This window comes from Stenella coeruleoalba (assembly GCF_951394435.1).
Source record: "Stenella coeruleoalba genome assembly, chromosome: 16".
NCBI classification, from domain to species: Eukaryota; Metazoa; Chordata; class Mammalia; order Artiodactyla; family Delphinidae; genus Stenella; species Stenella coeruleoalba.
The window spans coordinates 8,445,200-8,456,007 of NC_137162.1; positions in this window are offsets into that span (position 1 = coordinate 8,445,200).

Consider the following 10,808-nt stretch of genomic DNA (forward strand, 5'->3'; position numbering starts at 1 on the left):
TAAAAAATGTTATTTAGAGGAGCCCATAGGGTTCACGGGCTGCCAGCGAGTCCATGGCACATAAAAGTTTAAAGACTCCACCTCTAAATTTATCTTAAGATGAATGTCATCCTATTAGGAAAATTTTGAGCAGTATGGAAAAGTGAAGAATTTTTGATAATGGTGAGAGAAGATAATTTTGAGAATTTGTCAAGATTTCTGGGAGCTAGAAGAGATCTCAGAGATATATCGCTTTATTTGTTAAATCAACCTTATTCAGCTTTAATTTACATACAGTAAAATGCACCCATTGTTTTACGTGTGCTAATTGTTTAAAAATCGTGGCTGAAAACAAATAACATAAGCGTTACCATCTTAACCACATTAAGTGCACAGTTCAGCCGTGTTAATTATATTCACGTTGTTATGTAAAATGCACCCATCAGAAGTGTGCAGTTTGACTAGCTCTGACAATGTACTCGAGTAACCAGTCATCACTACAATTAAAGACACAGTATTTCTATCACTCCCAAAACATTCCTTTGTGTCTCTTTATGATGTCCACTACCCCAAACCCAAGTAACCATTGACCTACTTTTTGTCACTCTAGACTAGTTTTGTCTTTTTTTTAGAATATAATTGCTTTACAATGTTGTGTTAGTTTCTGCTGTACAACAAAGTGAATCAGATATATGTGTACATATGTCCCCTCCCTCTTGGACCTCCCTCCACCCCCATCCCACCCATCTAGGTTATCACAGAGCACTGAGCTGAGCTCCCTCCGCTATACAGCAGGTTCCCACTAGCTATCTATTTTTCACATGGTAGTGTATATATGTCAAACCTAATCTCCCAATTCATCCCACCCTCCGCTCCCCCCCCTCACCCCGTATCCACATGTCCGTTTTCTACGTCTGTGTCTCTATTCCTGCCCTGCAAATAGGTTCATCTGTACCATTTTTCTAGATTCCTCATATATGCGTTAATATATGATACTTGCTTTTCTCTTTCTGACTTACTTCACTCTGTATGACAGACTCTAGGTCCATCCACCTCACTACAAATAACTCAATTTCGTTTCTTTTTATGGCTGAGTAATATTCCATTATATATATATATACACACACACACACACACACACACACACACACACACACACACACACATATATATATATATATATATATATATATATATATATATATATATATATATATATATGTATACACCACATCTTCTTTATCCATTCATCTGTCAATGGACTTTTAGGTTGTTTCCATGTCCTTCCTACTGGCTATTGTAAATAGTGCTGCAATGAATACTGGGGTATATGTGACCTTTTGAATTATGGTTTTCTCAGGGTATATGCCCAGTAGTGGGATTGCTGGGTCGTATGGTAGTTCTATTTTTAGTTTTTTAAGGAACCTCCATACTGTTCTCCATAGTGGCTGTATCAATTTACATTCCCACCAACAGTGCAAGAGGGTTCCCTTTTCCTCACACCCTCTCCAGCATTTATTGTTTGTAGAATTTTTTGATGATGGCCATTCTGACTGGTGAGAGGTGATACCTCACTATAGTTTTGATTTGCATTTCTCTAATGATTAGTGATGTTGAGCATCTTTCATGTGTATGTTGGCCATCTGTATGTCTTCTTTGGAGAAATGTCTATTTAGGCCTTCTGCCCATTTTTGGATTGGGTTGTTTGTTTTTTTAATATTGAGCTGCATTAGCTGTTTGTATATTTTGGAGATTAATCCTTTGTCCGTTGCTTTGTTTTCAAATATTTTTTCCCATTCTAAGGGTCAGCTTTTCATCTTGTTAATGGTTTTCTTTGATGTGCAAAAGCTTTTAAGCTTAAAAAAAGTTTAAACCTAAGCTTTTAAACTTAATTAGGTCCCATTTGCTTATTTTTGTTTTTATTTTCATTACTCTAGAAGGTTGGTCAAAAAAGATCTTGCTGTGATTTATGTCAAAGAGTGTTTTTCCTATGTTTTCCTCTAAGAGTTTTATAGTGTTCGGTCTTACATTTAGGTCTTTAATCCATTTTGAGTTTACTTTTGTGTATGATATTAAGTAGTGTTGTAATTTCATTCTTTTACATGTAGCTGTCCAGTTTTCTCAACACCACTTATTGAAGAGGCTGTCTTTTCTCCATTGTATATTCTTGCCTCCTTTATCATAGATTAGGTGACCATCAGTGCGTGGGTTTATCTCTGGGCTTTCTATCCTCTACCTTGGATCTATGTTTCTGTTTTTGTGCCAGTGCCATACTGTCTTGATTACTGTAGCTTTGTAGCATAGTCTGAAGTCAGGGAGCCTGATTCCTCTAGCTTAGTTTTGTCTGTTTTTAATAAATCATTTCACATACATGGGGTCCTACAGAATATACCCCAATCGTTTTTCCACCTGTTGATGGATGTGTGGGTTGTGTTGAGTTTTGGATTATCACAAATAAAGTTACTAAAAACATTGCTATACAAGTCTTTCTGCAGACACGTGTTTTCATTTCTCCTAGGAAAAAACCTAGGCATGGAATTGCTGGGTTATATGATAAGTGTATGTTTACCTTTATAAAAAACTGCCAAACTGTTTTCCATCATTTTGCATTCCCATGAATGATGTATGGGAGTCCCAATTGTTTTACATTCTTCACAATACTTGGTATTCTCAGTCTTTAATTCCAGCCATTCCCTGTGTGCTGGCATCTCATCATGGTTTTAATTTGCACTGTCCTGATGGCTAATAATGTTGAACATCTTTTTCTGTGTGGGGGTCATGAGCGAATGTTCTTTGGAGGAGTCTGCCTAAATCTTTTGCCTCTTTTTATTGGGTTGTCTTCTTATTTAGTTTGGATACAATTCTTTTTTTTTTTTTTTTTTTTTTTTTTGTGGTACGTGGGCCTCTCACTGTTGTGGCCTCTCCCGTTGCGGAGCACAGGCTCTGGATGCGCAGGCTCAGCGGCCATGGCTCACAGACCTAGCCGCTCTGCGGCATGTGGGACCTTCCCAGACCGGGGCACGAACCCGTGTCCCCTGCATCGGCAGGCGGACTCTCAACCACTGCACCACCAGGGAAGCCCCATAACTTTATTTTTAAAGACGAAAAATTTAGAGCTGAAAGAGTAAAAAGCCTTGTACAGGGTCAAACCAAATAAGTTAGAGGCCAGGATGAAATGTGACTCTTGTAAATATTCATTTTTATTCATTTTTTTCATTTCCATGGGCATTATCAGCACTGCCCACAGTGGCATTCATAGACCATTGTGAGAAAAAGCCACCATCTGCTAAATATTCATTTTTAACTCTTGTTGGAAGTCAGCAAAGAGGGACACAGTAAATCGCCGTGGGGATATTGATGCTGGGAAACAATGCTTCCCTGGACACTGCTTCCCAGCCTTACTATGGGGTCCCTGCAGAAGTGAGAGGCAGTGGGAGTGAGAGATTTGGAGCTGGCTCTTCATGGAGCAGCCGTGTGACCTCACATGAGCTGCTCCGTCCCTATTGGTTGAATCCACACAGTCTGGATTCTCTAGAGAAACAGAACCACGCACATGTCTTTGTATGTGTATAAGGGAACATCACAAGGAACTGGCTCACGCAATCATGGAGGCTGAAAAGCCCCACAATGTGCTGTCTGCAAGTAGGAAGGACGGTGGTGTAATTCAGTCCAAGTCCAGAGTCCTGAGAACCAGGGGGACGGAGGGCAGGTGAAGGTTGATGTCTCAGCTCAAGCAATCAGGCAGGAAGGGGCAAGTTCCTCCTTCCTCCTTTTTGATCTGTTCAGGCCCGCAGCGAATTGGATGATGCCGCCCACATTGGGGAGGGTAAACCAATTTACTGAGCCCACCTATTCAAATGTTAATTTCATCCGGAAACACTCTCACAGACACACCCAGAAATAATGTTTAGGGCTTCCCTGGTGGCGCAGTGGTTGAGAGTCCGCCTGCCGGTGCAGGGGACGCGGGTTCGTGCCCCGGTCCGGGAAGATCCCACATGCCGCGGAGCGGCTGGGCCCGTGAGCCGTGGCCACTGAGCCTGCGCGTCCGGAGCCTGTGTTCCACAACGGGAGAGGCCACAACGGTGAGAGGCCCGCATACCGCAAAAAAAAATAATAATAATGTTTAGCCAAATATCTGGCATTCCGTGATCCAGTCAAGTTGGCACATGAAATTAACCATCGCAGTTCCTCAGCTGTAAGATGTGGAGAATAATACGAGCCTCACAGGAGTACTGGGGGATTGAATGAGGTGATGCTTTGGAAGTATTTAGTGGGGCATCTGGAACACAGTGGGCGCTCGGGAGACTGACCCTTCATACCCTTAGGCTGCATGAGGGTCTTTTCTCCTGGGGCTGACCCTGGAGATGTCCCCTGGTAGCAAAGGGAGCCCCTGTTGGCCTGGGCATCCCATTCCCAGGTACAGCCTCCGCTTTCTTCCCTGTTCTCCTGGGGGCTGGGCTGTGACCCACACGCAACTCCCCTGAGGACATTCCAGCCCTCCTCCACGCAGCTGGGTGTCAGCTCAGCCCGTTCAGAGCAGTGGCCTGGACCCCACTCAAGAGGATGTCTCCAGAGCCCACCCCAGCCACACGCAGGGCAGTGATGCATCCTGCATCCTGGTCATTCTCGAGGCCTCAGTAGGCCCAGTGAGGTGGGGACAGGGACTGTGGGTCCTGAGAGGGTGTTGGGGAGGCCAAGCACCACACAGCACCTGCTGCATCATGTCTGGGTCTTCCTGCTAAAATCCCTGGACTGAGTGTCCAGCTTGAGACTGCCGTGCAAATCTGCTCAGAAATGGATAAAGCTGCAGTGTTGTGGGCACGGGGGGCGTGGGGTAAGATAAAGGGGCCCTGGCCTAGCCCCCTCACCCACGATGTCTCCCTCACGCCTGCCTTTCCTAGGAATTCCTCCCAGGTGAGTCCAAGATCCCCTTTCACAGGGACAGGATGCTATCTGGGAAGATAAGTCCAATATTAGCCTCCAATGTTGACTGAACTGTTAATCCTGTGTCAGGTACCATTCTAAGCACTTAGAACACAATGACTCCACAGGACTGCAAGGCAGGTATTACTGTTATCACTAGTTTACGTATGAAGAAACAGAGGCACAGAGAGGTTAAGTCATCTGTTCTAGGTCACACAGTAAATTAGTGCAAAGCTGGTATTTCATCACATGGGCTCTGGCTCTTAGACATTGCTTGAATGAAGATATTAATTTTACAAGTTAATTCTTTGGTTAGGTAGGAGGTTCCATTCTAAAGGAGCAGCAGCTGGGGCACAGTGGACCCCAGGACAAAGGTAATGTTGGAACTTTGAGAGTTTCTAAATGTGAGTTTCTGTGCTGCTTGCCTAAGATCATAGGACACTTGAGGTCTAATGTCTGATGTTGGGAAGTAATTTCTTCCTCCATGCCTCAGTTTCCCCAACTGTAAAAAGAGAGGTTTTGCTGAATCATCCCTACGTTTTGGAGACATCTTCATGGATTTAGTGAAAACAGGAGTTTAACATCAGCCACCTGGTTCAAACCTCCATGCCCCACTTACTAGCTGTGTGATTCGGGGCTGGATATTTAACCTCTCTGAGCTCAGTCTCTGCAGCTGCTAAATGAGAGTGCCACCTCTGGAGCTCTTCAATGAGGAACTGTGGCTGAGTCCATTCGGGCTGCTATAACAAAAATACCATAGACTGGATGGCTTACAAATGACAGAACTTTATTTCTCATAGTTCTGGAGGCTGGGAAGTCCAAGATCAAGGCACCTGCAGATTCAGTGTCTAGTGAGAGCCTGCTTCTCTGGTTCATAGATGCTGTCTTCTTGCTGTGTCCCTCAGTGCCTGAGGGACAAGGGAGCTCCCAGGGCCTCTTTCATAAAGGCACTAATCCCATTCATGAGGGCTCCACCCTCATGACCTCCTAACACCATCAGACTGAGGATTAGGTCTCAACATATGAATTCTGGGGGGACACGCACATGCAGTGTGTGGCAGGTCCCTAGCACAGGGCCCAACACACTGCAGCAGTCAACGAATATGGGACTTCTTCCCTTCTGAGGCCCTTCCTGCTCTCTCTCTGGGATTTGAGCAGCAATTAGTCATCTAGCAAAGCCTAAGGAACTGGGTCAAAAGTGGCAAAGGTTGCCTGGTATTTAGGAGGGTGGGGGCCATGCCAGTCAATCCCTGGTCAGGTGTGTATGGGAGGGGTGACTGCTGGGGGGCCTGGGTAGTAAAGAAATGGTCCCAAAGGATGAACACCTAACCCTAGGAGGCTGTGTGACAGTCAGGAGCGTCTGGGGCCGTGGGAGCAGGAGAGAAAAGGAGGTACAAAATAGGAAGATATATAGAAAGATAAAAAGAAATGTAAACTTACGTCCCACCATGAAATTATAAAACCACCATTTCCGACAATTAACTTGTGCCTAATAAAAATTTTTTCACACCAGGTCAACAAAGTGTGGATGAGATTTTATAACAGGAATTTTATAATTCTCTCATAAAAATTTATTACAACATTTGTTATGTAGTCACTAAACACAAGCCATTGTAAACAGAGCAGGCGACATTGGCCTTGGATTCATCAGTCCTGAGTCCCATTGCAATAGTAAACAGCTGTTGGCAAGTGTATCACACGAAAGGTAACAGTGCCACATGGGGAGGGCTTCTGGTAATGTGTGTGTGTGTGTGTGTGTGTGTGTGTGTGTGTGTGTGTGTGTGTGTGTGTGTGTGTGTTTTAATAGAGCTGTACTTCTGTTTAATAAGTTAGGAGAAAATAAAGTAAAAACTACCATGTAAACAAACACCAGAGGATGGTAACATTTTGCTTCATCTGTTTTATGCTTAGTACGCAGCTGTTGGTGAACATTCGCCCATAAGGACACACAGAGGGAAGCAGAGTCATAGGGGCCACAGTGACAGGTGCATTTGCTCCAACACAAAGTCACAGATGTCCCACCCATTTTCCTATAGGTCTGACTTTAGGAACAGAACATTGTACAGGAGCCAGGCATTTGCAGATCCCTCTGTCCCCCGGGAATGAAATATCTTTAGTTTTTCTAAATCTCGGCTTCCAAAAGTATTTTTGAAGTATCCAAATATAAAGTACATTTCCACGTGGAATGCTGAACTAGCTGGCACATGCCTTAGGGTTCCTCAGTGCAGACTCCCTTCTATTCTCTGGATGTCCAAGCTATGGACGGTGTAAGTAAGTCCCCGCAGCCCACTTTGCACAAACCCCCCAAATAATGAAATCTGTGAAAACTGAAGGAATGCAAAGAATTAAACTTGGGTGCACTCATTACTTGGAGCTTCTGGCGTTCAAAGGGTAGCATCTAACCGGTCTCACCTCAGGGAGGTGGTGGTTCTCCCATTGGACACAGGGCCGGATGAAGCTCTGTGTGGGAGATGGCCGTGCTCCATTAGGGAGGATGGATAAGGGTGGCTGAAATTGTCTGCTGGCATCCGCTCAACAACACCATAGCAGAGGGACAGATTTATGTCTTCCGAGGAGCTGCCTCACTACAATGGACGTGCACATCCAAATGGCAAAGGTTTGAACTCCTTCTCCCGAGCTATAGCCTAAGAATATAAAGACTAGCCTGTCCCTGTGTTTATAAAAATGTCCCATGTGGTAAGGAGGGTAAGGCAAGACACCTCTTTTATTTGTCATTGGACTTTCAAGGTTCCCCCTGGGGAAATCCTGATGGGGTTGGTGAGACACCGTACTCCTTAAATGTCCCTCAAATGTTCCAGAAGAGATTATGTTTACAAACTTGCTATAAAACAGGATTGTTGAGGTTTGGAATGATTTCAACTTACGAGGGGACTTGGCATTCAAATACACCATGGGGTTTGGTTACTAATAATTCAAGCAGAGATTTGGTATTAAATGGCTTGAACGCCGGGCCATGGTGGACAGAGCCCTTGGGGGCTGGGTGTTTGGTATTTTTGCCAGGCAGGAGCTGTCTCTCTGATCTGGTCATTGGGAAATTGACCGGCTCAGGTCAACCAATCAGTTGTGTGCCATTGCGATGGCGTCTGATGCTCCCCAAACACATTTCCTATGAGTAGTCTGGGGTATTGCTGGGGCTTTGATGACTCTAATCTGACTCTCAAAATTCCCAGTGGGATTCCTGCCTCCAAATACAGATTTCAGACTCTTCAAACCGTGAACTTAAGTTCTATTTAACACGTGCAACCACTCTTCCACAAGCTTTCACAAGCAAGCACCCCTCCGGGGCCCTCTGAGCGCCAGGCTCCCTTTTCTCTAACACAGTGTCTGAGCCAGTGAGTGCTGCCACCCTGCCAACACCCAACACATCTCGTGCTTACCAGCCAGAGCCCCACAGAGAGGAAGGAGGCTGTTTTGCAAAGGCCTTCAGAGGTAGAGTGGGCAGCTTCTCCCCTTCCACCAGAGCCTCGTGAAAACAGGTTTTAAAAATTTCATGGCATGATCAGTTTTGTCCCTCTGGGGACAAAATGACTCAGCCCTTGATTAAGCTGGAGACTGAACTGTTTGGCATGTTAGGGAACCATAGAAGACGACTGAAACCTAGATATTTAGAAAGAGCCAGTTTTCCATAGAGCTTATCCAGGTGTCTAAGACCATTTTTCCTCAGGGAGGACACTTTGAAGTCCACCTGCCACAGTCACCTGGGCCCTGATGTCTGAAAATGCAGAATCCTAGGCCTTGCCAGCCCTCCTTAGACGGATCTCCAGGGAAGGGGCTCAGGAATCTGAGTTTTAAACAACGTCTCTTGGTGATTCTTGTGGATAGTAAAGTTCAGGAGCCAGTGGCTTCATTGCAGATGCTGTTGACCTTCCAGAAAGGTAGTGGGAGCCTCAGATATATCCAGGACTTCTCTCTCGCCTGTGGTGCAAGTGCTCCAGAGGATACGAGCAGATGTGAGGAATTTCTGGCACCTGACAAAATAACCTCGTTGAAATCATAGGCAAATTAGTCGATGCTGAATTTGGGTAAATTCTAAAAATGCACAGCCTGCGGTCCCCCCGAGGGTCACACTGCAGCCCTGCAAAGGCGTCATCTACCTGCACCAAAGTATGTAAAAGGACAGCAACCAGGACCTGGACTCGGCCTGTTCTTTCCATCTTCTCTCAGAAAGAAGGGCATCCTGAAAAAGAAAACTAGCTTCACAAACATGAGGAGAGAGGTTTATTGCTCACGGTGGCAGAAGTCCGAGCTGAGTCCTAGAAGGAATGTACAGTTGGTGTGAGATGAGTCAAGGCAACTTCCCGTCCCCCCCCCAGCCAACTTCATGGTAGAAATAGGCAGGCTCTTAGGGAAGCATCTTTGGGAGGTCAGCGGACCATGAGACACACAAACCCCAAATGCTACAACACTTTTCCCTCAGTGGCTCCCAGGGCCCTGAAATCCCCTCTAAGAAGCAGCATAAAGAAAAGCTAGAGTTGCAGAGTGACTGCGAAAGCCAACACAGATGGGGTTGAAACCTACAAGTTCAGATCACGTAGGGCTAGGAACTGAGCCCCGGATGTGGGTTTAGGAATTTGAGAGCCTCTCCATGGAGGCTTTATTTTCCATCTCCTTAAATTGCTCTCACACCGAGCCCTGCTGTCTACCCAAGTTCGGGCCTTCAACATCAAGCCTTATTCTAGACTGACGTCAAGGAAGTTATCCCAGGCCCTTGACATAGACGCTGATCTGGACATTTCTAAGTGTTCTACCTGAGAAATCCACATTACCATGTTACGTTTGATAAATTACCAAATGAGGTAGATAATTCTCTTGGGAATAAAGGAGCTGGGGAGAATTTTATGGACTGTATATAAACATTTAGCTAAAGGTAATTCTAGCAGAGTTGGTTGACGCTGATGGCCAATGCAACGATTTTCTTCTCACTTCTCCTAGGGTTTTGATGCCTGTGTTCAAATAATAATGAAAATACCCAGCCGACTGGCATATCTGGGGTGTTGTCACCATGATGCCAATACAACTGGTTTTATTGTTTTTTTGGCAGTCCTAAGGTTCAGTGTAATTTATGGAATGCATCTTTGCAAGACATGTGGCACTGTAGGTGACAGATCTTATTTTTTCACTAAAGAAGAGGTGAAAGGGATAGAGTTGCTTCCGGGAGTATAACTTGTTGCCTCCACAGAGGGAGCAAGAAGAGATGACAGTTATTCCTCCAACCTGACATGGATGAAAATGTATTTGTTTATTTGAACTTGACTGTCAATTGACCTCATCCACTGGGCCGCTACGCCTCTGCTGCCCAAGGAGTGTTTGCGTGAAAGGGAGATGGTCAGACTCAATTGTGCTTACTTTCCTGGCTCTGTGCTTGTCCTCGACCTCATTGGTTCTTTTGATGTTGGGACAATGAAGGGTGAACAGCTGCCTGACGCTAGGAAGGAGCCACAGAAAAGAATGTCTTTGTGATTCAAACTTGAGTGGCCAGATGTGCTCTGAATCCGAGCAGTTCTGTTTCAGTAACACACAAAGTCCTGTCTGGGCAGTGATGTGCTGGGAGCTGTTTAGCAATGAGCTCTCAGTGGAGGAAAAGGCCCGATTTGTAGCCTTTACTGACTTTCTTGGTATAAATATGCCCATCACAGCTGACTTCAAGCTACCAAGCTTATGTCCCAGAACACAGAATTGGGAAGGGGTGTGTGTGCCATGGGCTCCTCCAAGCAGGTGTGAGCACACCTCCAGCTGCAACGGGAAGGTGGCAAGGCTTCAAAGGCTATGTCTGTCTCCATGCAAACTTAGAAACTAGACAAGAGTAGGCCAGGCTCAGTGATTCGTTTTCTAAATGAGGAGCTAAAGTTAATAAGACGCCATCTTTTCAAACACGCACACACTTC